At 47.1% G+C, this 24,652-nt stretch overlaps 3 pseudogenes; 2 read left to right on the forward strand and 1 right to left on the reverse strand.

Moving 5' to 3' along the window:
* Window positions 1-8,501: 8,501 nt before the first annotated feature.
* Window positions 8,502-13,925, forward strand: LOC116888216 (annotated as a pseudogene).
* A 2,844-nt stretch (window positions 13,926-16,769) lies between these two features.
* LOC116888217 lies at window positions 16,770-17,624 on the reverse strand (annotated as a pseudogene).
* A 666-nt stretch (window positions 17,625-18,290) lies between these two features.
* On the forward strand, window positions 18,291-18,996 carry LOC116888218 (annotated as a pseudogene).
* Window positions 18,997-24,652: the final 5,656 nt, after the last annotated feature.

A 24,652-nucleotide genomic window follows, 5' to 3' on the forward strand; every position in this document is an offset into this window, starting at 1 on the left:
CTTACCTGACCTAGCTAGGTCCCATTTCCCTCAATGGGATGACTTCTGACTCTGTGCAACAGCATGAAGGGATGTATGAGCCTGGTCCAAGGTGCTAAAGGGTGAGACCCATCTGGCAATCAAGCATGTGTGATTTGGGCTTGCAGCTCTACATGACTAAACTGTGGGACTGCAAGTAGCAAGGGCTGGAAGGGACTTGGAACTATGCCCCTTACCGTGTGCCCTTTTAAATGGACCTGCCTTTCATGGCCTCCACCTGACCCCATGTCAGGAGTCAGCTCAGAGTAGAAAAAGGACTTATGGGAAAGCCCCCCACCCCTTTCTCTCTCCAGACCACATGCTGTCCTGGCCCACCTCTCTAAGGCCCTGCAGTCCTGAAAAAGCTTTCCCAGACCACCCAACTGGGCCTCCTTGCAGTCACAGTCAGAAGAGAAGCTCTGGCTGCTTCGGGCTACCTTGGGTCCCAATACCTCTCCAGAAACTTAGGTGGACAGGATTCACGATGATGCCCCGATAACGTCCTTTCCCAAGAAGGGGGTGGGGGAGTCGTGCCTACCTAGGCTTCCCATAAAATAAGCATCTCTGCATCTGGAAAAGCAAGCATGACAACTGAGGGTGTGGAGGACCTGGAGTAGGGCAGGCTGAAAGGGAGGGGAAGGGAGGGGAGGGGCAGGATGTTGAGCTTGCACACTTGTGGACCTAAAGCAGCTTAAACAGCACTGGTGGACAGGAAACAGTGGCCCTGACAAACCTTTCCAGACTGAACTCTGGGGCCTTTTCAAGTTCCATAAGGAATTCGAGAAGTCACCTCCTGCACTACTGTAGTTAACAAGGTACCCCAGTCACTCAGCAAGGGAAACATGTTTCACAGCAATTCCACAAAATCCCTCTTCCCCTGGAGGGTAGTACAAGCTACTGAGACATCACTTCCGGAAGTATACCACTACGGGGCCTGATACGAAGGAACTGAGCAAGGGAAATAAACACACCTAAAATCCCCCCAAACCCCTGTTACCCTTGTTATCTTGTAGCCAGTGAGACATCACATCCAAAATTGTACTACTGTGTGACCCGATGTCTAGAAACTCACCTAGGGAAATACACCTCCTAACAATCCCCCCAAACCTCTCTTGCTCTCCAGGGTAGTCACAGCTAGTGAGAAGTCGCTTGAAGACATGTACTACTGTGGGTCCCGCTATCTTGTCACTCAGCAAGGAAAATAAGCACACACACCCCCCCCCATACCCAGCTGCCCTCCAGGGTGGTCACCGCTTGTGAGACGTCATGTTCCGAAATGCATTTGCCATGTGTCTCGGGATGCACAGGCACTGAGCAAGGAAAACAGCCCCAAAGCTGTGCCCAAAATGTGCTCTTACCCTGGACGGTGGCAAAAGCTTAATAAGGAGACATCCTTTCTGGGAGTGTTCTATCACAGGACTCAGGAACCCTTGTCTCCCAGCTAGGAAAAACCTCCTCACAGCAGTCTCCCTTAAGGGTGTCACAGCCAGTGAGAAGTCAGCTGCAGCAGTATACCGCTGAGGGTGCCCGATATCTCACCACCCTAGGGAAATTCACCCCCTACAATCCCGCCAACCCACTCTGATCCTCTAGCAGTGTGCAAGGCTATTGGCCGTCACTTCTCTCAGCTGGGTAAATGCATCTCCTACAATACTCCAAAACCCACTTACACTGGAGAGTGGAAACGACTTTCCGACATCACTTACTCAAGCGTTTAACCTTGAGTTTCAGGGAACCTTGTAGCCCAGCTAGGGTATCACTCCTCCCACAGTTCCCCCAAACTCCTCGTACCGTCGAACCTTCGAGAGTGGGAACGACTGTTGGACATCACTTCCGGGAGGGTGAAGCTGGGGTCTCGCGATATCTTGTAGCCCAGCTGGGGAATTACACCTCGCACACTCCCCACAAACCCCTCTTACCCTCGAAGGGGTGGTCGCAGTACTTTGCCACCCCTTAAGGAAGGCTTTTGCACTGGGTCTTGTGATCCCTTTTCGCTCTACTACAGAGATACACCTCATTGATCCCCAACCCCTCTTACCCTGGGAGAGAAGGCTAAAACTATCAAGTCAACTCCGGAAGGTTTCTCAGCCCTTGTGAAACCTGTCGCTGGATATCACACTTACACCTGCTGCAGTCCCCCCAGCCCACCTACCCTGGAGAGTGAGCACGCGGCTTTTCTGAGCGTCTTCAAATGGTGTTACCTTGGGTCTCATGATACCTGGTGGCTCAGCTATCGAAATGCACCTCCTAAGATCCCACAAACCCCTCACCCTCGAGGTGGCAGTGTCATTGGAATCACTTCGGAAGGTTCAGCTGAGTCTCGGCGATACCTTGTTCCTCTAGCTAGGGAATTACACCTCCCACAGAATCCCCCAACGCCCCCCACCCCCCGAATCCATGCAGAGTGTACTGGCTGGGGGGGCCGATGCTTCCCGGAGGGTTTTGTCCTTATGTCTCAGGGTGCCTCATCGCTCTCCAGGCTAGGGATTCCCCTCCTACAATCCCACCAAGCCATCTTTCCCTCGGGGGGGGGCACGCTAGTGAAGTCACTTCCGAAGTGCTGGGCCACGATGGAAAATGTGTGCACATGCATGAGATTTGCCAATCTGGTCCCAGGCAGAGGCCACCTGGCAGTCTGCTCATGTGGGACTTGGGGCCGGGGGCTGGGCGTGTCAATAAAAACATCGCCGTGGTTGGAGGGTTTTTCAAGGGACCTGAAGAACCCACGCCCGGCCAAAGAGTTCTACTGTAGGCACCCAGCCTCAGAGAACCGCAGTACCCAGAGACCCTAGAAAGATCCACACACAGAAGGTCCCACGCCTTTCCCTAAGCAAACCTCCTCCTGCCCGGTTCCTCCTCTCAGTCCCCTACACCCTCGCAAGATGTCGCCAGACGGTCCCTCCTGGGTTCTAGGTCACTGGGTGTGAATTCAGCACCAGACATCACCTCCAGAGAGGAGGCTACCCCGGGTTCCTAATATCTGGTCACTCACTCAGAAGAACATATCACCACCACGGTTGCCCTGCCCGCCTGGAGGGAGGTCAAACGCTGGTTGGCCCTCACTTCTAGAGAGTATTAAACCTTGGGGAGAAGCATGGGGGTGTGAATGAGTGCCCTGCCCAGTCCTTGTATTTAGATAAGTTTGTTGGGGTTCAGGAATCCCAGACAGAACCATGTGAACACTGATCTCATTTAAGTAAGAACAGTTTATGGAACACACAGCCCGATGCTGGTCAGACCAGGAACATAACTCAGAATTATCTGAACTATGACAACGGATATATTTTTTTTCCCGTCAGCTTATAAAGGAAAAGAAAATCTGCAAAACCCACGACGAGTTCATATGCAGGTGTAGGAAGTGCTGCCTGGTGGTCAGCTCTGACTCGAGATATTTTAAACACAACGACTCATGTTGACCTTTGATTTGGTGGGTCTTACGTAAAGCGTCGTGGAATTTCTTAAGATTAGCAGACCTCATACAGAACATTGAACATACAGAACAAATCAGGCTGTGTGGCCAGCATGTCCTTTTGAGGCAAGTCACTTCTCAGTGTCAGTGACTGGCAGGCACGTTAAAGCAACAATATGAAGATAGCTGGTACTCATGGAACGAGAGGGGCACAGCCCACCAGCAACCCCCTGCGTTTGTAAACAGGAAACGGTGCCCTTGAGGCCTGGCAGGACCCAAAACACCCATAGACTAATTTTGAGTAGGCCCAACTGTGGAAGTGTGTGGACCTGGATGACTGGCGTCTGCTGTGCCCAAGGACGTCTTCAGACAGGGCCCGTGGAGATCCCTTAGTCCTTCTACAAGCACATGCTGTCCTGCCCACCGTTCTCAGTCCCTGCTTCTTCCATATCAAAACACACCACCCCCTTCCCCTCCTCCTCCACTCCACTGTGGGAATTCAGGCTCCCCGCTGACCTTTGCCTCAGGACTCCTGGGTCTCAGTACCTAATTACCACCTACAGGGACACACATAGCCCACCACAATCCCTGAGACCCTGTTTCTCCTCCTGGGAGGTCCCAGGTCCTTCTTCATATCCTCTTGCCCTGTGGGAAAAACCATGTCTGCCTAACCTTGTGAGCCTGGCCAATGATGCTGCATCTCTCCACCCCTGCCATAGCCAGCACGCCCGTGAATGCGCCAAGATTGACTTTGAGTTTCGGCTGTCGTGCAGAAAACTGGGATCGCACCTAGGAAGGGCCTAATGTGCCCCGGAACACCTCCGCTGCCTGTTTTCAGTCCCCCTTAAAGTCTGACTTCCACAGAACCTGTTTGTGTTCTGAGACCCCAGGCTTGTGCACGATGGGATGCTGTGGTGGTGAAGCATGGATTTGGCTACAGGCCCACAGCCCTTTGGGGAGGACCAGGCCAGTAGGACCATCGAAGTTTTAAGTGCCAGACAGCAGGATGCGTGACCTGTGCAGAATCACAAGGCACAAAGGGCCCTGTGGAAGGTCCCTTGTCTCTGCAGGCAGACGTGCTGTCCCTACACACATGCCCCTTACCAGTCCCTAACACCTTGACAAAGCTCTCCAAGGATGGCCCTCTGGGCTTTGTCCCACTCCAGGGTGACTCTGAGGCCCATGGCATCACCCTCATTGGCCCCTAATACCTTGTTGCTCAGCTATTCAGGCATCCTTTCAGGACAATCACCTGCAAGTACCCTCCCTTTCCCAGGGTTAGTGCTCACATGCAGATGCCGGCCTTTCCTAGGTGACCCAGTTTGTGCATACCCACCCTGAAAGCTCCAAGCCATGCATGAGACTGGATGAAGTGACACCACCAAACAATCAATCACAGGACTGTAACTTGAGACTTGAAGACATGATGTCGTGCTGGACTGGTGTCTGGTCAGGCCTGCACACTGGGCCGCAGTGAGCCCTCCCACTAACCATCGCCGCGGGCTGCTACTCCAGAGGACCCAGGTGTCCAGTGAGGACTGCAAAAGTACACAGGGCAGGGCCCTTCCTTTTCGCCTTCAAGAGCTTTGTCTGATCTAAAGGACAAATCGAGACTCCTGGCTATCACTGTATTGTTTCCCTCCGGCTCTGACACTTCATGGTCCTACTGTCTTCCCCAAGGGCTGGGGATCTATGTTGATCGCTTTCACCACCCACATCATCCGTACATGCATGAAGCATGGGGGCTCAGAACACGTGTTCCGTGAGTCAGGCCTTGGGAGAGATGCAAAAACATACAAGAGAGGCAGTTAAATCCAGCCAGCCTCCACCTGACTATTTAGGAAGAGATTAAGAATTACTGTGAAGAGCTCCGGTGCAAAGTTTGGGGTTTGGGGAATCTACGTGTCTATCAAGATGAGAAATGTTCCATCAGCCCAGCACGGGGTCAATCCACCCCTAAGTAAGTGCCACTTCCCATTGAGGTATTCAAGCCGATATAAGGCATGGCAAAAAGCTCAAGGCAGCCCAAAATCGATGGAAAAGTCCCGGATTAGCCCCTCACGTATGAAGAGATGAGCCGAAAGCATGCTACAACCCTAAACAGAATACCTCAGAAGGAAATCACCGACTTTACAGGCATTGGAAGCATTTCAGTGAAATCACTTGACCAAAAAAGTCACTCTGTATGGATCTGTATATGCTGCCATGAGCAGAGAAAAACCCTGAAGAGGTGTCTGTCCAAACTGGTTGTCATCTATTCTGGTGACATCTCACTGGATGAAGGCATGTTGCCTAGAGTGGCAGGCGTGTCTTGGACAACAATTAAACACACTCTCTGTGCCTCGCGGAAGGGATGGGGTGCATGTCATGCTGTGTGTGTGTGTGTGTGTGTGTGTGTCCATGTATGATTGTGTATGCTTGTGTGTGTGTGTGTGAGTGAGTGTGAGAGTGAGTGAGTGTGTGAGTGTGTGAGTGAGTGAGTGTGTGAGTGTGTGAGTGAGTGAGTGTGTGAGTGTGTGTGAGTGTGTGTGTGTGAAAGAAAGATACTTTTGCACACACCTACAGCTCTTCCTGTGTATGTGCATGCCATGTGGGTGGTGGTGCGGTTTGAATGAGAAATCTTCTGCAGTCTGGGGCATTTGCATTCTTGCTTCCTAGTGATGGTGCTACTTTGGGTAGGCTTGGGAGGTGTGCTTTCTGGAGGAAATGTGTCACTAGGGGTGAGGGGGAGTGCTTTGAGGTTTCTCAAACCCCCTGCCATTTGAAGTTGACTCTCTCCCCTCCTCCATGAGATGCAGAGATGGATTTTTTTGATGCCGCTGCTACCTGAACTCTCTTTGTTTTCTATCCTGTGGAGGTCTATGTCCTCCACGTTTCCTTTTTCTGCCGAGCGATCCGGAATGCTTATTTGCGTCAGGAGGAACAGACAAAGTGCCCGCCTTCCTAATTCTGGCAGGAAGGGGGAACAAAGGCGGCCCTCAGAGGTGGGCCCTGCTCTCCTTATTTTAGAAGGCAGGAGGACAGAAACTGGGATCTCTTGTCTTGCCTAGTCCAAGACCCTCTGTGGTCAAATCTAAGGCTGGGCACCCTGGAACGGCAGTATCACCTTTTTGTACTGTTTGCACCCTTCCTTATGGCTCATGTGCAGCTGCAGGGATGGTGGGAGAAGCAGGTGACAGGGATGTAAGTGAACAGTCAGCCTCCCCAGGTGGGTGGATTAGTACTTCCTGATTTCCTCAGAGAACTGGCTACTAGGAGAGAATGTTTTCCTGATGACACTGTGGGTTGCCATGACAACGGGGGACAAGCCATTCTTTCCTGGTTACAGATAGGGCTTGAGAAGGACACTCTCACAGACTGGAGGGGTGGGTGACTAGACAGATGCAAAGCGCGTAGGTAGGTGCCTGCAGCCAACCTGAGTGTGAGAGCTGAGTCTGCGAGTGTACCCAGAGCGCGTCTGTGCTCTTCCCCAGGACAAGGGAAGGTTCTCACCCACTACTGTTTGAAGAGAAAGCCCCAAGGACTGGCTGCTCACTGAGCCCCGTCCCTTGTCCTCAGGTGACACTTCTTCTTGCTGCTAGCTTTATCTTTTCAGCCCCTAGAGCGCATAGTTCGCCAATATAAACGGACACCTCCCTCTCTGCTTGGCAATGATTGTCATCACATGTGCTCTTCTTGACAGGATGACCCTGTTTCAGTGGGACAGCACCCTCACCCTGATAGTTGGGGATCCTGCTGGGCCCCTGTGTTGTCTGAGAGAGAAGCTGGGAGGCATTTAAGGAGGAGGTAAACACGGATGGGGGTAGGTGCGGGTGGGGAACCTGCAGTTCCCTTGGTGTGCTCCTCGAGAAATGGTTGAAGCCCAGTGGCAGGACTTCTGGCCTGGAGACCTGACACAGGGAGTAAAAAATGCCTCCCAAAGACAGCTAGTTGCCCTCAAATCACACTGCTGTGTAATTTAGACACCAGAGGGAGATAAAACCTGCGTGGCATCGACACCCAAGGGGGGCAGCCTAACCTTCTGCAGCTAGTTAGGAGTCTGTGTCTCAGTCTTATTGTGTCACCCTCACTTCGAGTTGGGGTGAAGAAGCCTCGCCAGCCGGGTTTTGCACGGTGTGTGGCTGGGGCTGCTCTCTGACCACGGCCAGAAGCATCTGATCACTCTGTGTATCTCTGCCCCAGCCCAGTGAGCAAGGCGCGCTAGCACACTCTGCACCTCCACCTCTCGCTGCCAACTGTCGCCTCGCCTGCCTGTCTTACCACAGGAGGTGGGAAGCCATTGCTCCCCAACTGGAGAAAATGTGAAAAGAGGGTTTGTGTGCAAGTTCTTGATAGAAGGCTCTTTGCTCGGGCCAGTGTGTGCAGAGACGGGATCTCCTGGATTCCACCTCCCAAACGCCCGTCTCTGCGTCCCTGGGGGAAGATGGTGTGCCCTTTTCACCAGAAAGGTGGAGGCAGGCGGCAATACTGCTAACGTCTAACCAGGATGCAGGAAACGTAAGGACAATTATGTGCCCAGGAGCGATAGGCATACACAGAGGGAATACTCACGGGGGCGAGCGTGGACTGATAGGAGCACAGACACATTTCTTTAGGACTGGGTTCCAGAGGCTGGACGCATGCCCTGGTTTGTGGGCTTGAACACATGGCTGGTATTCCCAGGCACGTTTTCTAACTGAAGAAGTATATGGGGCTGAGAATGCCCTGCTTGGGAGAAGCAGAAGCACGCCCAAGGCCTTCGCAGGGTAGAAAGCGTGGACTCTATAGGTGTGACTCGGGCGACCGTGGTTTCTAAGGGCACCCTGTGAGCCCTGGTGCCTGGATGGTGGAGAGGCACGGTTGGACGGGGTTCGTTTTGCCTAGCTGGAAAGAATGTGCGAGGAAGGGCCAGCAGAAGGCAGCCTAAAAGTAACTGAGGTGTTCGTGGATTCCTCCGTATCCTCAGGACTCCAGGGGGGCTGGATCAGAGGAAACCAACCCTGGGAGATGACACAGCCTCCCAGGAAGAAGGGTCACTGTCCGTGACCCCTAAATTGAGCTCCGTACCTCCACAGTACACGTTTACTATTGCGCCATGCAGAAGGTGTGCCCTGAGACATTCCTAGACTGCTTTATGTAGAAAGCCACTTTAGGCTTCGTGAACTCTGGTTTGAAGTCGGTAACACTTGGGAGGGAATGCAACAGAAGGGACACTGCCCATTTGTGGAGTGAATTGGGAACTAGAGTGTACCACCAGGTGTTCATGGATACAGAGGTTTGACTGTTCATGGATACAGGGAAGGACTGAGGGGATCACACGGATATAATTTGTCCTCCCCGCCCCCATATTTCTGTATGGTTGGAAATTCCTACAGATAAGGTCTGGAGTCCCATGATAAGCTCCGTTGGCCCATGCTCACAGAAGGAACGAGGAGTAACAGGATTGCACAAGAAGAGCAGCGTCCTTGGGAAGCTGTTTCAGGAGTCCAGAGTCCACAGTGCTCAGCCTTACTGTGTCTGCTGGTACCCAGGTGATAACCTGGATCACTTGCATCCTGGCCTAAACAGTGAGCAGTGGTGGCATGTGAGCTCACCCTGGTCCTTCCTCTGTGTTGTAGTCCATATCTATCAGCAAGCACAGTGGGCCTCTTTTGAGGAGCAGACAGATGTTGAATTTGTTCCACACAGGCATGCATGACATGCATACTGCTGATAGGAAACACACTACTGGCTCAAGGCAGAAGTAGTCAGTAACACAGTAGCCAACACCCCCCCCCACACACACACACCCACACACACAGCCCACACAACACACACACTCCAGGATACAACACACACACATGGAAACGGGCCAGGGAAAAAAACGTGATGAGATTCCACTGAGATGACCGGGGAGATGGAATTCTGTCGAGAGGCAGAGTATGGGGGAGCACGTCCAGAAAGAGCTATGCTACAGATGAGAGTGGACACTGGGCTGTTGTACTTAGGGGGTGGCAAGGTACCATCTACAGGCTATCAAGTAGCTGTTTTAATCTCCATTGTGTTTAAGACTTTGTGATTAAGGTCAGGGCCGCAGAGTTTGTGTGCAAGAGAGTTCTGTGGTCTGGGGATCTCTTGTTACAACAGTGTCCGGCCACAGGAAGATAGGGATGTGTGTGGTCTCCTGCAGACTCCAGGTTGCAGCATGGGGTGCACAACCAACAGAGGTACCTGCCACCTCCTGCTCTCCACCTGACACCCGCTGGAGTCTGCCGATTAGCAGCATTCCACAATGAAGCGCTTTTCTTGGGGCTCGCCCCAAGTGTGCCCCTGTGAACACTCGATGCCACAGTGAGGCCCAGGCTGGAGTTGGGGAACGAGGAGATCTGAACCAAAAGTCTGGTGGCACAGGGTTTGGTGGGGGCACTGAGACAGAAGGACCAGCAGGTGACAGAAGCCATCCTTATTTGCAAATCACCACGAGCATTTCCCAGCCCCATTGTTTTCAACCTGGTAACACACTGGCCTGGAAGGTGAGTGCAATAGGTGCCACAGGCTTCCTGGGGCTGACAGTGCAGGACTACCTCCCAGGAGGAAAATAATGAGGCTGGCCTCACCCCCAGGGAATCCTAGGACACTGACTGGTGGGCAGGAAAGCACACAAGCCTTGTAAAGACACCCACCTTCTGAGAGGATGTTCACAACCCCAGCCTCAGATGGAGGGAATAAAATCGTTGTGACTGTCTCCCACATATGCTCTGAACCTTCCATGCCTTCTCCCACACCCTCCTTCTGTAGAACAGACTTTGTGAGCCCTTGATTTCTCTAGCCTTACCTCACTGAGGTGCTGCTTCCTTGGCATCCAATAGGTGGTGATCTCCTTCCAATGCAGCTCTGCTTCCCCCTCTGCCACCCTTTACAGACACGCCCACACCATCCTGAGCAACTGAGAGTCAGTTCAAACTTCTCATCCAGATTCTGGAGGGAGGATGCACCATGGGGAAGAGAGCAGAGCCAGAGAGGACCGGCAGGCAGTCAAGCCCAGAACTAAAGGAGTCACCCTGTCCTGATCAGCACAGCCCCAGGGTCCAGTCGCCATGGACCTGCAGAGTGTGCTCTGTGGCTGGAAGGTCAGCTGTGGCCCCAAGGGTGTTGTCCCAGGACCCAGGACCCCCAGCCCATAGTAAGAGGGAGAGGGACGCCTTCCTGGAGGTCCAAATCCTGCCTGGTGGGTGAGAAGATGAGGAGAGGAGCACCCCAGGTGAGGCCTCTAACCAAGTCTGAAATCATATAAGCATTGCCTCCTTGTCAAGAAAGGAGTCACGGGGCTCACCAGGGCAGAGCAGGGCACACAGAAGAGCCCCCTCAAGGTGGCACTAGATGTTCTGGGCGAGGGGACCTGCTTTGTTTCCAAGGAGGAAGACCAGGCGTCAAGAACCAGCACAGTGGCTCCAAAGATTCCAAAAAGAGCAGGCCGGCTCCAGCTCCAGCCTAGGCCAGCAGCTCCTGCCCCAAGGGCGAACCAGAAAGGCTGCCTCCCCAGGAGGAGTCCTGGGGAAGGGCCTGGCCCCAGGTTGATGGACCCACAGAATGTGCCTGCAGCAGGGGGGGGCCCAGGCCCACACTGTTGTAGGGCCCCCCGCCTTGTAATGCAAAGGAGAGTGTTAAGAGGCACTTCAGAGTGTGGCCAAGTAATCGGAGGCACCTTTTGGGAACAAGCTGGAGTGGTGATCCAAGGAAGAAAAGCCAGTAACATCAAGCCCAGATCTTGAGTGCCCAGCCTCCAGGAGGGTGCCCGGCTAAAACCCACCACCACCACCTCCACCACCACACCACCCAGCAGCAGCAGCAGCAGCAGCAGCAGCAGCAGCAGCAGCAGTAGCAGCAGGCTGCCTCCTTGGGCCTGGAGGCGATCTCTGTCTCACCCAAGCTCTCAAACAACGAAGTTCGGTGTCCTGCCTGAGACCGAGACAGCCAGGAGCCCAAAGGAAGACCGCCCTCCCAGAGGGCAACAAGGACCCCCAAAGCCTGACTCAAGGGCATCGGCCTGCATTCACTCCAATCCCAAGCACTACGGAGGTCCTCCCACATAGCTAGAAAAAGGGAAATCCGTGTGCTGTGCACACAGTGGCTCCAAAACTGGGACCCCAAGTGCACTCAAAGGTGACTAACACCAGGTTCAAGAGGGAGAGGGGCCAGAGTTCCTAAAGATGCTCAAGCCACCAAAGGGCTGCCCAGGGCCCAGTACCATCGGAAGGAACGCAATGGTCTGGTTCAAATTTCAGGACCTTCCCTTCTGGCCAGCGGTGGTCAAGAGTGTCAGCACCATTGACAAGATGGCAAGGGTGCTGTTGATCGAGGGCAACATGCAGTTTGAGCGCAGGGGTATCCGCGTCCCTCTCCGCAAGTTGAAGCATCTGGACTGTGGGGAGAAAATATCACTCTTGAGGAGAGCCAGAAGGCTGTCGCCCATGGCATCAACTGGTGCTTCTCAGTGATCGACCACTAGAGAGGATCTAAGCCTGGGCTCCTTCCTGGGCTCTTATGGAATACTTCTACCGCCCAAGCCATTACCCACTGAGGAGAGCCATCCAGGAGGGCGACCTGCACATCGATTTCCCAAGGTGAGCTATGTGAGCCTGGAAGATTGGGAGGAGGAGACCACCCCGGTGGAAGGGGGCCCCCAAGAAATTCCTGCCTTGACCGCATGAAGGCGCTTTGGACAGAGCTAACCAGAAGCTCGTGGACTTCATCGTGAAGAGAAAGGGGGCCACCAGCACCTGATGGACATTGTTGAAGGGCAGAAAACCGTCCAAGTGGGCTGGGATTTTTGAAATCAAAGAGGAAGTCCTCTGTATTGAGACCTACCTGGAGGGACGAGGACCAGCTGTATCCTCGTGTGGCTGACATTTGCAAAGAAGTAGCCAAGGGAAGCAGACAAAGGCCCTGCTTACGCTGGCAAGAGGAGACATAGTGAGGTTTTACTGATGGAGGTTCTTCTTCCAGAAGAATCATCTGCCGATCGCCAACCTGGATGAGCCAGCTACAAGGAGGCAGAAGAGAAGTACCTATGCGGGGGCCCACAAATGCATTACCGTGAGAAAGAGCTATTTGACAAGAACATCTTAAAGCTGCCAGGAAGAGATCTGCAGCCAGGATTCAGGCTACCAGGCACCCTCCTGTGCACACTCCTAGAAGGGAGCTTCCTCCTTTCAGCCTTCACCCTGAGGTCCAAGACAGGAGACGAGGAAGCACCTCAAACGGGAACATCTGGGAGCCTGTGGTGGCTACCCTGTCAAAGATCCTCAAAGCGTTTCTTTCCCCTCAAAATAAATATCGATGTTCATGCTTGGCAGTGTTTATCTCCAAGGCTCTGCCTGCCAATCCTGTAAGTTTCAGGCCAGGCCTAGCCTTTTTGGCTCCCCGCTCACTGTGCCCAAAGCTATCTAAATCCTTGGCACCTCTCTGAAAGTCACCAGCCTGTGTGGAGTATTAGCTAGAGCACAGGCTGGAGCCTCTGCACGGACCCCATGCACCTAGACAGCACACCAGGTTCCTGATGACCGGTCTCGGACAACCTCCTCCATACTACCTGTCCTCCCCCTCTCTAGGGTGCTGCTATGGATGGGGCTCGGTTCCACTCTTTCTCCATTACTTTGTCCTCACTCACTCCACTGAGGGAGAGGAACAGATGTGTGTTTGAGGCTATGCTTTGAAGGCACAGAAGAACTTGGAAATGTTGTGACCCTGGAACAGCAATGCAAAAAAAAGGAAACAAAATGTAAGAAAACAGTCTATTGAGTTTTAAAAAAATCAATCAATCTCTCTCTCTCTCTCTCTCTCTCTCTCTACTCTCCCCTTCCTCCCTCCCACCCTCCCTCCTCTCCTCCCCCTCTCTCTCTCTCTCTCTCTCTCTCTTCTCCCTCCTGTGTGTGTCCTTTTCTCTCCCTCTCCCTCTGTTTCTCTCTCTCTCTCTGTGTATGTCTGTTTTTCTCTCTCTCCCTGTCTCTCTGCATCTCTCTGTGTTCTCTCACCCTCTCTGTGTTTATGTTTGTGTGCATGCACAAGTGTGCGGGAGTCATAGGTCAAGTTCCAGTGTCTTCTTTAGGTATTCTATTTTTTTGAGACAGGATCTCTGACTGAACCTCTTTCTCACTGATTGTTCTAGAATGGCTTACCATTCAGCTCTTTTGATCCTCCTGTCTCTGTTACCCGAGTGCTGACATTAAACATGCCTGTCCGTACACCGTTTTCCCCTTTTGTATGAGGAACTGGGTAATGAACTCGGGTTTTCATCCCATGCAGGAAGCACTTTACATTTTCCAGCCATCCTCCACACGCCCAGAGACTTCATCCTTTTGGGAGAAAAGTTTTGACCTTCTAGGGCTGACTGTCTGCAGCTGCACAGCAGACATTGGTATCTCTGCTTTTCACACATTTCTGAGATCAGAGACTTCCACTGTTTGTAGAAAAGGGAGGTGGCCTCTCCTTTTTGGAGTTACTGGGACACCTGGGGCGCATTGATGAGAAGCAGCTATGACATACCTCCCAGAAAGGTTCTGTTTCCTCTTCTTTTGTTCTGTATCCTGAATTTCCTTTAGACATGGGACTCATTCCCTCCCCAGTAAATTAATTTTCAGTGTTCCTCTGTTTATTTTTTAACCATCGATGACCTCTGTATTGGTGAACTGGTATTGAAAAGCCACTATCTGTGTACTTTAGTCTTTTAATCAGGCTTTTCATTTTTCCACAAAATTGTGTGTGTACCTTGCATTTGCTACAAACACGCTGGGCTATTTAGCTGGTTTGTCACAGTGACAGCTAGACTCCAGACCTAGGTGTGGAGAAGAATGTTAGTAAAGGAGACCATTATGGCCCTGAACACTCACGGCCTGCATTCCTCAGGACTGTAGACTGTGCCTCATGACCTTATGACCCTAGCTCCAATCTGTGTGTATGTCTGTGTGTGTGTCTGTGTCTGTGTCTGTCTGTCTGCGAAGGTTACTGTCTACCCTGGAGAAAATATATCTTTTGTTCCTCAGTGGACCTCCCTTATTTCTAAAGATTTTTCTCCAACTTGCCAGGGGGAAAAACTGGGATTCTTCTAAGCCACATCTGGCTTGGGAATTCTGAGGGATTGAATTCATGTCCTCACAGTCTCCAGGCAAGCATTTTGCCCGCTGAGATATATACATATACATATATCTCTATCTATATCTCTATCTATCTATCTATCTATCTATCTATCTATCTATCTATCTATCTATCTATCTATCCCAAGCCCATTTCCCAATCCTTGGATCCTAAAGAGCTCTGTGCAGGAGCATTACCGAACCAAGACAAGAGTTTGGTGGGAAGGCGACTCCCAGATGGGAAGGTAGGGAAACCTAAGGAGAATATGCAAAACTAATCAACTTGCACGCTGGGGTTGACCTGGACGGAACTATTTCCTTTGTTATGCTTGAAAAAGGAAAGACCAATAGTAGGGGTACTGGTCCTGGATCTCCAGAGGACTTTGGGTTTTAAAAAAGTGAAAAGTGTCTGATTTTGCGTATTCCTGTTGGTGATCTCGGTGGTAGTGTGAGACCATGGGCTTTAGGTGACGGTATAGGGTTTGTGCTGGCTAATAGGAACATAATGTGGGCCACACATGAGCATTTGAAATCTAGTAGATTTTCTGTCAAGTCAAAACTAACTGGTGAAATGAATTTAAACTGTGAGTTATTTTACCCAACAAACCCAAGTGTATTGCTTTAACATGTGATCAATACAAAAGGTTATTAATCATTCTTTTTTGTTTGAGGTTTGGCACTAACTTTTTGAAGTTGATAAGTATGTGGTCTGAATAGCACATTTCAACACGGACTTGCCAGGTGTCCATTGCCTTAAAGTCACACTTGGCTTAGTGGCAGCTTCATTGTGCTGCACAGCTTCATGCTATTCTGTGGAACATTTCTACTGTGGATCTGGTTGTAGGAGTAGCTCAGTTGTGACCTCGAGCTTGGTGGAAATTCTGCCTGGCCAGGGTTTCTGCCTCCTTTCCTCTCAATTACCCCCTGGAGTCTGGCTTACATTTACTCACTGCACTGCTGAGTCTTTCTTCTCATTTTAAACTCTGGTGCCTTTGAGGAGTATAAGACAGGTGACAGTGACACGTCCCCTGCTGGGACTAGACAATTAGTGCAGGTCTTTTTCATTGTACATGCTTTTAGGGCTAGAGTCACTCAGTTTCTTCCTCTCTAGCCTGACACAGAAATTCCTTCAGAGACTCTGGATTACCCAGAGGAAGAGGACAAGGATGATGGAATCCTGACAGTCTGTCCAGGGGCCATCTGGAATCATTTCATTGTTCAACAATTAGGGAGGTAAAACATTGTCTTCCTCTGACCTGGACTGTCTGCCACCATTCGATCACATTTCTTATTTCTGAGACATGCTGTGCCAAAGACTTTTCTGTTAGACCAAGGGTGAGGCCCCACTCTGGGCATTAGGATTTTAGAGCCATTGAGGGAAGAGGAAAAGCTGTGAAGCATGAGAATGTGAAACAAGAGAAAGTAGAGGTGCTGTCCTTCTACCCACAAGAGTTTTAAGCAGAAAGTGGCCTGGGGAACAAAAGGAGGAGACATGTAGGCTGCGTGTGTAGATTTAGAGACACTGGGCACGAGGGTTCCATGTTAGAGGCAATTAGGAATAAAGGGTAGGGGACAGACAGGAAGTAGTGTCCGATGCCCTGGACCTGGAGTTGCAGATGATTGTGAGCTGGGCTGCCAGGTAGTTGCTGGAGGTCCCCTGAAATAGCAGCCAGTGCTACTTAAGTGCAGTGGCTTCTCTCCAGGTCCAAAAGGTCTTTTATTGTAATGAAGTATATATAAACAAAAGTTGTACTTTTTTTTTTGGGGGAGTGTATAAAATTTGTTATACATAAAAGAATATCTGTAATGAATGCAGACAAGGAGGACACAATGGACTGGCTGGAAGATGTCAAACTCTTTGGAAAGTGAACAGGTTTAAGTAGCTGGGAGTGACTGCTGTGTGAGTCCACAATGCCACTCCTATTGGAGCGAGGGCCTCAAGGATGGTTTCACAAGGTGGCCCAGGCTGATGTAGAGTCAGGACAATACCACTGTAAGCGATACATTTAATTGGAAGATTTCCACAAACTATACATGACCTTAAAGCCACCACAATTCAGATATAAAACATTAGGCTACAGACTGTGGGAAAGAAGGCACAGCATGAGTCAGTAGCTCCTTCCAATTTTGGTGTTCCATGGATAAGGACTGGAAAAGGTTAGACCAAGCACCTCCTCTCAATGTACAAAGAAATACTCAAATTGATATTGAATTGTATTGAAAACAAAATGGACTAAAAGGCAGTTGCTACTCTATTTTGGGGTTGAGATGGGAAAAGAATGAGTCCTTGAAGCAACTGGAGGCAGTGGGGAGGCTCTGGCCAGGGAGGCTCCACCATGGTCCTGTTTCTCCATCTTGACTTTCAGTGGCAGCAGGAAGGTCTGATTCTTCTTCTCCTTCTTCCTATTTGTATTTATTTGCCTGGAAATTTTGTCAACTCTCCACTCAACCCTCCTGACTTTCCTCAACATTTTTCTGCCATTCTCTTTCTTGCTTGGCTTTTTCCTGGCCTTGAATCTCCTCTTCTCTCTGGCACTTCCTCTCATGCATTTCTTTGGCTCCTCCCCCTTTCCTTTCAATCTGCAGCTCAGCAAACAGCTTCATGGTGTGTTTGTAGACTGCCTGTTTGAACAGCTCGGGATCATCTTCCTCTACACTTGTAGGCTTTCTTTCCTCCTTTAGTTGTCCCTCCTCCCCCTGTTCTTTAACAGTGTGTTCCACATATTCTTTTCCTGCCTGAATTACATCCAGGGTCCTCTTCTTTTATTCCTGATCCTGTAGCAACTGTAAGCTGTGTCCACAGCTTCAAAAGTCTTCTGTGCTGTGTTGGAATCATCTTGGTTTTTGTCAGGATGAACCAAGATAAACAACTGGCAAAACCTCTTTTTTATTTCTTCATCTGTCACTTCTGGATCTATCTGATGAACCTCAAATGGGTTCAGATTAAAGTAATAGGAACCAGGATGAGTCAATTTTTCAATCTGATTTTTGGATGTTAGAACTGAATCTCTATTCTCTATTTGTTTCATCTCACTGTAGCAGATCATAAATGCCTGTTCAGTGCTGCCTCTTCCGCCAGAAGCACCACTCTTTCCCGAAGCTGCCATTTTCCCCAAGTCGTACTCTCTCAACGAGTTAAGTGTACAGTTCATTAGCACCTGGGGCATTCACTATATGGTGCAAAGAATATCATTTCTCAACTATAGAATGGTTTCCTTTTCCCAGACTGACGCTCTCTCTCCTCTAGACACTTACTCCCCAATAATCATTTATTCATTCTCTGTTTTCATGATCCAAGGTACTTCAGGGTTGAATCTTCAATTATCTGTCCTTTCATATCTTGCCCCTTACATTGAACATAGTGGCCTCCAAATTGGTGCCTACACTTTTAGGTGTCAGCCTCACTAGGGACTTATTGTAGACATTAAGAAGCAAAGTTTAAGACAAGAGCTGCTCCTTTAGAAGTGGTAACTAGAGCAAGCCTTTAGGTTATGAAGGGAACAGGATATTCACTGACTTGGCTTTCTGTTGTTTAGTTTAAAAGGCTACCAGCATGTAAGTTTTCACATTCCTTAAGTGAATAACCATTTGTGAACCTCAGGAATTTCTCCAAAATTCCACCACTTGACACACTGGAAAGGTTTTATAGATCTGACTTGCTGAGGCATGTCAATGCATAGAATTGAGGAGAGGGGAAGCCTTACTATTTCCCAATCAGTTAGCTCAAATATAGCTAACAGATCCTGGGAGATCTTGTTTCCCATGGTATGAACATGGAATGCAGACTCCCCAGAGAAGTAACAGAAGATGATCAAAGGCAAATCTTATGCAAAGTGCTAAAAAGGGAAAGGAATAAAAGCAGAAAAACACCTTCCTAGACTCCCTCATTTTAAACTAGGCTAAAGTCACTAAGAAAATAATCCAAGTTCTGTGCGCTCATCAAACACACATAATCTCAGGTACTCTGGAGGATCAATCAGGAGGATCACACATTCATTGCCATCAAGCCAAAAGGCATATATCACAGACTAGTGGACAAGATCAACAAGGGTTTGAAGCATAAGGGATCCCACATGATAGTCATGAAATCCCTTAGGGCTTCTGACATGGACCTGAAGCAGCCACACTACACTGACCTGAAAGACCATCCTTTCTTCCCCAGGCTAGTGAAGTATATGAATAGGGTTTGTGGAGGCCAGAGAGGAGTTCAGTGTGGTAAAACCTAGCCAAGTGATGTTGAGAACGACCAATTCTGCTGATTCTAAAACAGGCACCATTCAAGGAAATTTCTACATTTAAGTTGTCAGCAATTCAGTGAAAAGTGCTAAGAAAAAAATCACTGTATGGTTTAAGCCTGAAGAACCATTTGACTACAAGTATTATGCCCCTGACTGGGACTATGAGTATATGTGGAGAAACAAGGTCCTTTACAGCATTATTGATGGATACACTCCACTAAGCAGATGGGTCATCTTTTAGTTACTTTGTGTTGAGCCAAAATGAAAAACAACCACCATGAAAACAGACCCTAAATAATACTTTATGATTAGTGAGCTGGGGAAAGATTGAGGAAGAAAGTGTATGTATATAGAACAAGGAATGGTAGAAACATGGGAAGGAGCAGTGAGACAGACTTGGCTGAAAGTAGACAGAAAAGGGAAAAGATATACAACAAACCAAATGATATATGTTATTCTTAGTTTTCAAGAGACTGGGCTACTAAGATCCTACAACCTGGCTAGTCTATGTTCTTTGGGAGAAGAAAAAAGGAAAGAATAAACACACACACAGAGAGAGAGAGAGAGAGAGAGAGAGAGAGAGAGAGAGAGAGAGAGAGAGAGAGAGAGAGAGAGAAACTGAGACAGGCAGAGACAGAAACAGAGAGACAGAGAGAGAATTTCTAGAGAAAGTAGAAGTAAAATTGTCTAGGGAAACTAAATGGATAGGTAAGAAAGGGGAGAATTTGCTCAACATACAATATATGTGAGTAAGAAATGGCTAGAGATGTAGCCCAGTGGTAGAGTAGTTGCTTAGCATGTGCAAGACTCTAGGTTCAATCATAAGTACCAAGGGAGAATAATCAAAGACATGAAGGAACAACACAAATCAGAATAATAAAATCACAGAAATGGGGCAATTAATTGAGAAAGCAATTATGGGTGAAATTTAAGGTCCTTAATTTCTTTCAGTAAATAAGATTAAGTTTTAAAGACCTTTAAGTGACTATGGTGGTTTGAATAGGTTTGACCCCTATAGACTCGTGTGTTTGAATGCTTGTCCCATGCAAGTGATGCTCTTAGGAGGTGTGGCCTTGTTGGAGGAAGTGTGTCACTGTGGGAGTTTTGAAGTCTCATATATGCTCAAAGTATGCTCAGTGTGACAATCTACTCTTTGATGACTGCATATCAAGAGGTAGAACTCTCAGTTCCATGCCTGTCTGGATGCTGCCATGTTTCCATCTTTATGATAATGGACTGAACCTTTGAACCTGTAAGCCAGTCCCAATTAAATATTGTCCTTTATAAGAATTGTCTTTGTCATGGTGTATCTTCACAGCTATGAAACCATAATAAAGTGACAAAACACAGCTTATAATACCTCAAAAAAAAAACTGGAGGTCTGGAGAGATGACTTGGTGGTTAAAAGTACATCATGTTGCTCTTGCAGAAAATTCTAGTTTGATTCCCAGCACCCACAGGACAGTTCACAAACATCTGTTGGTCTAGTTCTGAGGGACCCAAAATGCTCTTCTGGACTCCATAGGCACTGGGCATATAGGCAAACATACATATTTTTTTTTTGGTTCTTTTTATCGGAGCTGGGGACCGAACCCAGGGCCTTGCGCTTCCTAGGCAAGCGCTCTACCACTGAGCTAAATCCCCAACCCCACATATTTTTAAAGATGAAAACAGATGAAGAAATCAGGTGCACATTTAAAATAAAATGGCAAAGAGAGGAAGAGGACTTGAGAGAGGGGACAAATATAAAACTATGCTGTAAATAATATATATCTCCAAGATAAAAAAATAAAGCAAATGAAAGGAACAAACATGAAAATGCTTAATTCAATGAACCCTTCCTGTGCTATTCAGAACCACAATCAGAAAGGGAACAAAATGTACCTAAGAGAACCAATCCAAAACAAGCAAATCCAAATTGTGTTTTAGTGAAATTATTGAACTTTAAAGGAAAACAAGTCTAGCTATGTGGCCAAAGAGGTTAAGGCCATAGAAAGAAAATTAAATTTTCCCTAAGTGTCCAAAAGCAATGTTCTTGGACAATGAAATTTAAAGGGGAAAAAGGCAGTGGGGGATTCATAGCAAAGGATTTAAAATCCAGTCAAACTTCCCTTTAAAGTGTGAATGCATCCAAGCCTCATGGACATACAACGACTTCAGAATGGTGTTGCCATGACACCTTTCCTAGGAACCTGTACAAAAATAAGTTTCAAGTGGACAGAATGACTGAAAGGAAATTGGGAAAGTAAATGTTTCCTTGAATCACGAAGTCCTAGGCTAATGAGGAAGTTTACAGTACATACCTCAGCGTAGCTCTATACAATACATCCTAGAATGAATAAAGAGCAAGAAAAGGGCAAATGTGCAAACACTATTTACATCATCCTTTCATTACTATGGTGGAAGGTTACCTTTGTTATTATTATTTATTGTTGTAAGTTTTAGGTAAGTTATACTCTAATGCCTATATGTATGTTAAGTATATAAACTTACTCTGCAGTCCTGAATATAAATTGGAATCATCTCTGTGGGCTATGAGACAGCTTAATCTTTCCAATATGTATGTGGTCCCTAGAACTGATTATTATAGAAGTCTAAAAGAAGTAATGAATGCAGCAGCAAGGATAGTTCTAGAAATTATATACTCCACATTTTAAAAAACAAAAAAGGTTTTGAAGGAAAACCCAGCAAGGGTTTCCTGGGTAAAATGGTTTCAGATCAGGAGGAAAAACACATGAGAAAAAAGAAAATAGAAACAAACAAGAAAAAAAATATAAAAAGAAACAGCAGATAAGTGAAAACCCAAAGATAACTATGCTAATTTTCTTTGTTTTGTCTATTTTATGTATATGAGTGTTTTGCCTGCATGTATCTATGTTTATTCACATGTGTGCCTGATGCCTGTGGAGGTCAGAGAAACAGAACTGGACCCCATAGAAATGGAGCAATGGTGAGCCACAATGTAGCAGCTGGGAACTAAACTAAAGTCCTCTGCAAAAGTAGTAAATGATCTTAACTATTGAACCATCTCTCCAGCTCCCAACAATGGTTAGTTCAGATGTCTTGGGAGACAACCTGAAGTACCTACTCATACATGAGCCATCTCAGCTAAAAACTACAATGCAATTAATGAAATATATTAATGTGTATATGTGGTATCTGTCTAAAAAATCATCCATTTCATCTAGATTTTCCAATTTTGTGGAGTACAGGTTTTTGAAATAAGACCTAATGATTCTTTGGATTTCCTCAGTGTCTCTTGCTATATGTCCTCTTTCATCTCTGATTTTGTTAATTTGGATACTGTCTCTCTGCTTTTAGTTGAGTTGACTAAGGGTGTGTCTATCTTGTTGATTTTCTCAAAGACCAACTCTTGGTTTCATTGATTCTTCGTATTGTTCCCTTTGTTTCTAATTGACTTCAGCCCTGATTTTTGTTATTTCTTGTCTTCTACTCCTCTTTGGTTTGCTTGTTTCTTTATGAAGGTACTTAGTGGTATGGATTTTCTTCTTAGCACTGCTTTCATTGTGTCCCATAAGTTTGGGTATGTTGTGCCTTCGTTTTCATTAATTCTAAAAGTCTTTAATTTCTTCCCTGACCCAGTGTTCATTGAGTAGAGAGTTGTTCAGTTTCCATGAGTATGTAGGCTTTCTATTGTTTCTGCTGTTGTTGAAGTCCAGCTTTACTCCATGATAATTTGATAAGATACATGGAGTTATTTCAATTTTCTTGTATCTGTTGAGGCTTGCTTTGTAACCAATCATATGGTCAATTTTGGAGAAGGTTTCATGCATGAAGTACTAAGAATTAGGTATATTCTTTTGTGTTTGGATGAAATGTATGAAATGTTCTACAGATATCTGTTAGGTACATTTGATTTATAACCTCTGTTAGTTTTATTATTTCTCTGTTTAGCTTCTGTCTCAATGGCCTGTCCATTGCTGAGAATGTGGTGTAGAAGTCGCCCACTATTAATGTGTGGGGTTTGATGTGTAAATTAAACCTTAGTAAAGTTTCTTTTATGAATGTGGGTGCCATTGCATTGGGGGTATAAATGTTCAGATTTTCTCCTTTTGGTCGACTCTTATCTGATGTTCTTTAAGCTTCTTCAACATATATTGGCATCTCTTTCTTTAGGTTAGGGAAATTTTCTTCTATGAATCTATCTTCTTGAAGATAGTTTCTGGGCTTTTGAATTGGGTATCTTCTTCTATTCCTAGGTTTGGTCTTCTCATAGTATCCCAAATTTCCTGGATGCTTTGTGTTTTCTAGATAGATGCCACTAACCAAAGTTAACAAGATCATGTGAACTATGTAAATAATTCTATAACCCCTAAATAGAAGCAATCCTTAAAAGTCTCCCAACCAAAAAAGTCCCAAGGCCAGATGGTTTTAGCATAGAATTCTACCAGACTTTTAAAGAAGAGCTAATACCAAAACTTCTCAAACTACTTCACAAAACAGAAACAGAAGAAATACTTTCAAACTCATTCTATGAGGCCACAGTCACCTTGATATCTAAACTATGCAAAGATTCAACAAAGAAAGAAAACTTCAGACCAATCCCCCTCATGAACATTGATACAAAAACATTCAATAAAACACTGACGGGGTTGGGGTTTTAGCTCAGTGGTAGAGCGCTTGCCTAGCAAGCACAAGGCCCTGGGTTCGGTCCCCAGCTCCGAAAAAAAGAAAAAGAAAAAAAAAAACAACAACAAACACTGACAAATCGAATCCAAGAACACATCAAAGATATCATCCACCATGATCAAGTAGGCTTCATGCCAGGGATGCAGGGGTAGGGTGGTTCAATGTATGAAAATTCATCAATGTAATTCACCATATAAAGAAACTGAAAAAAAACCACATGATCATCTCATTGGATTCTGAAAGAACCTTTGACAAAATCCAACACCCCTTCATGTTAAAAGTCTTGGAGAGATCAGGTATACAAGATACATACATAAACATAATAACAACTATCTAATTGCTTTTAATTTTCTTTCCATTTGATTTGATGTTGGCTATGAGCTTGTTGCACATACCTGTAATTGTTATACTTGGGAGGGAGAGGACGGAGGATTAGGAGTTCAAGACCAATCTTAGCATGGTAAATATGCCTAAAACTGACTGGTTTATGTTATTCTTTGATGTTATTAAGTTGTATATTTTTGTGTTGTATTATTTATTTACAAAAATTATATTAAGGAAAATATATAGAAAGAGTCAGTTTGAAGACAGTATTCTGAGTAGTTTTACAAGGAAGGAAAGAAATGAAAAATATAAGAAGGAAGTGTGGGTAAGGCTGATCAGTGGTTATGGTTAGCAAGTTTTTGTGTGCTAGATAGCAATACTGTACTGTATATATTTTGATAATAGATGAGGGCTTACTTAACAAGCATGTGGACCTGACTTCAGATCTCCAGCATTTTCAGAGCTGAGCACTGTGGTGTGAACCTATAATCCCAGTCCTGGGAACAGAAGAAGGGTCCTGGGGAAATGCTGGATAGCCAATCTAGTTAATTGGTGAACTTCGGGTGCAATGTAAGATCTTGTCTCAAAAAGTAAGACGGAGACTTGCTATCTCTGAGAATCAAAGGGTGGGATCACCCAAGTGAAAACACCAACCTTAAATGGTAACCAGCTTTACAGCTTAGTGTTTATGGTAGCAATTGGGAGGCTGAATCTGCAGCAGCTGTTGAGTAGGTGTAGGTGTAAGGCAGTGAGTGAAGCAAAGAAACTGAAAGGGCTGAGCAAAGATACATTGGAGCTCATTCCTGCCCATTCTTCAGAGATTTTGCTACACTGTCAAGGTATATAGGCTTTGGAATTTATTTTACCAAGATAAAAAATCAAGTCTGTGGAGGTGGGAACAGGAGAAGATATTGGGAGTCGGG

This window comes from Rattus rattus, chromosome X (genome assembly GCF_011064425.1).
Source record: "Rattus rattus isolate New Zealand chromosome X, Rrattus_CSIRO_v1, whole genome shotgun sequence".
Taxonomy (NCBI): domain Eukaryota; kingdom Metazoa; phylum Chordata; class Mammalia; order Rodentia; family Muridae; genus Rattus; species Rattus rattus.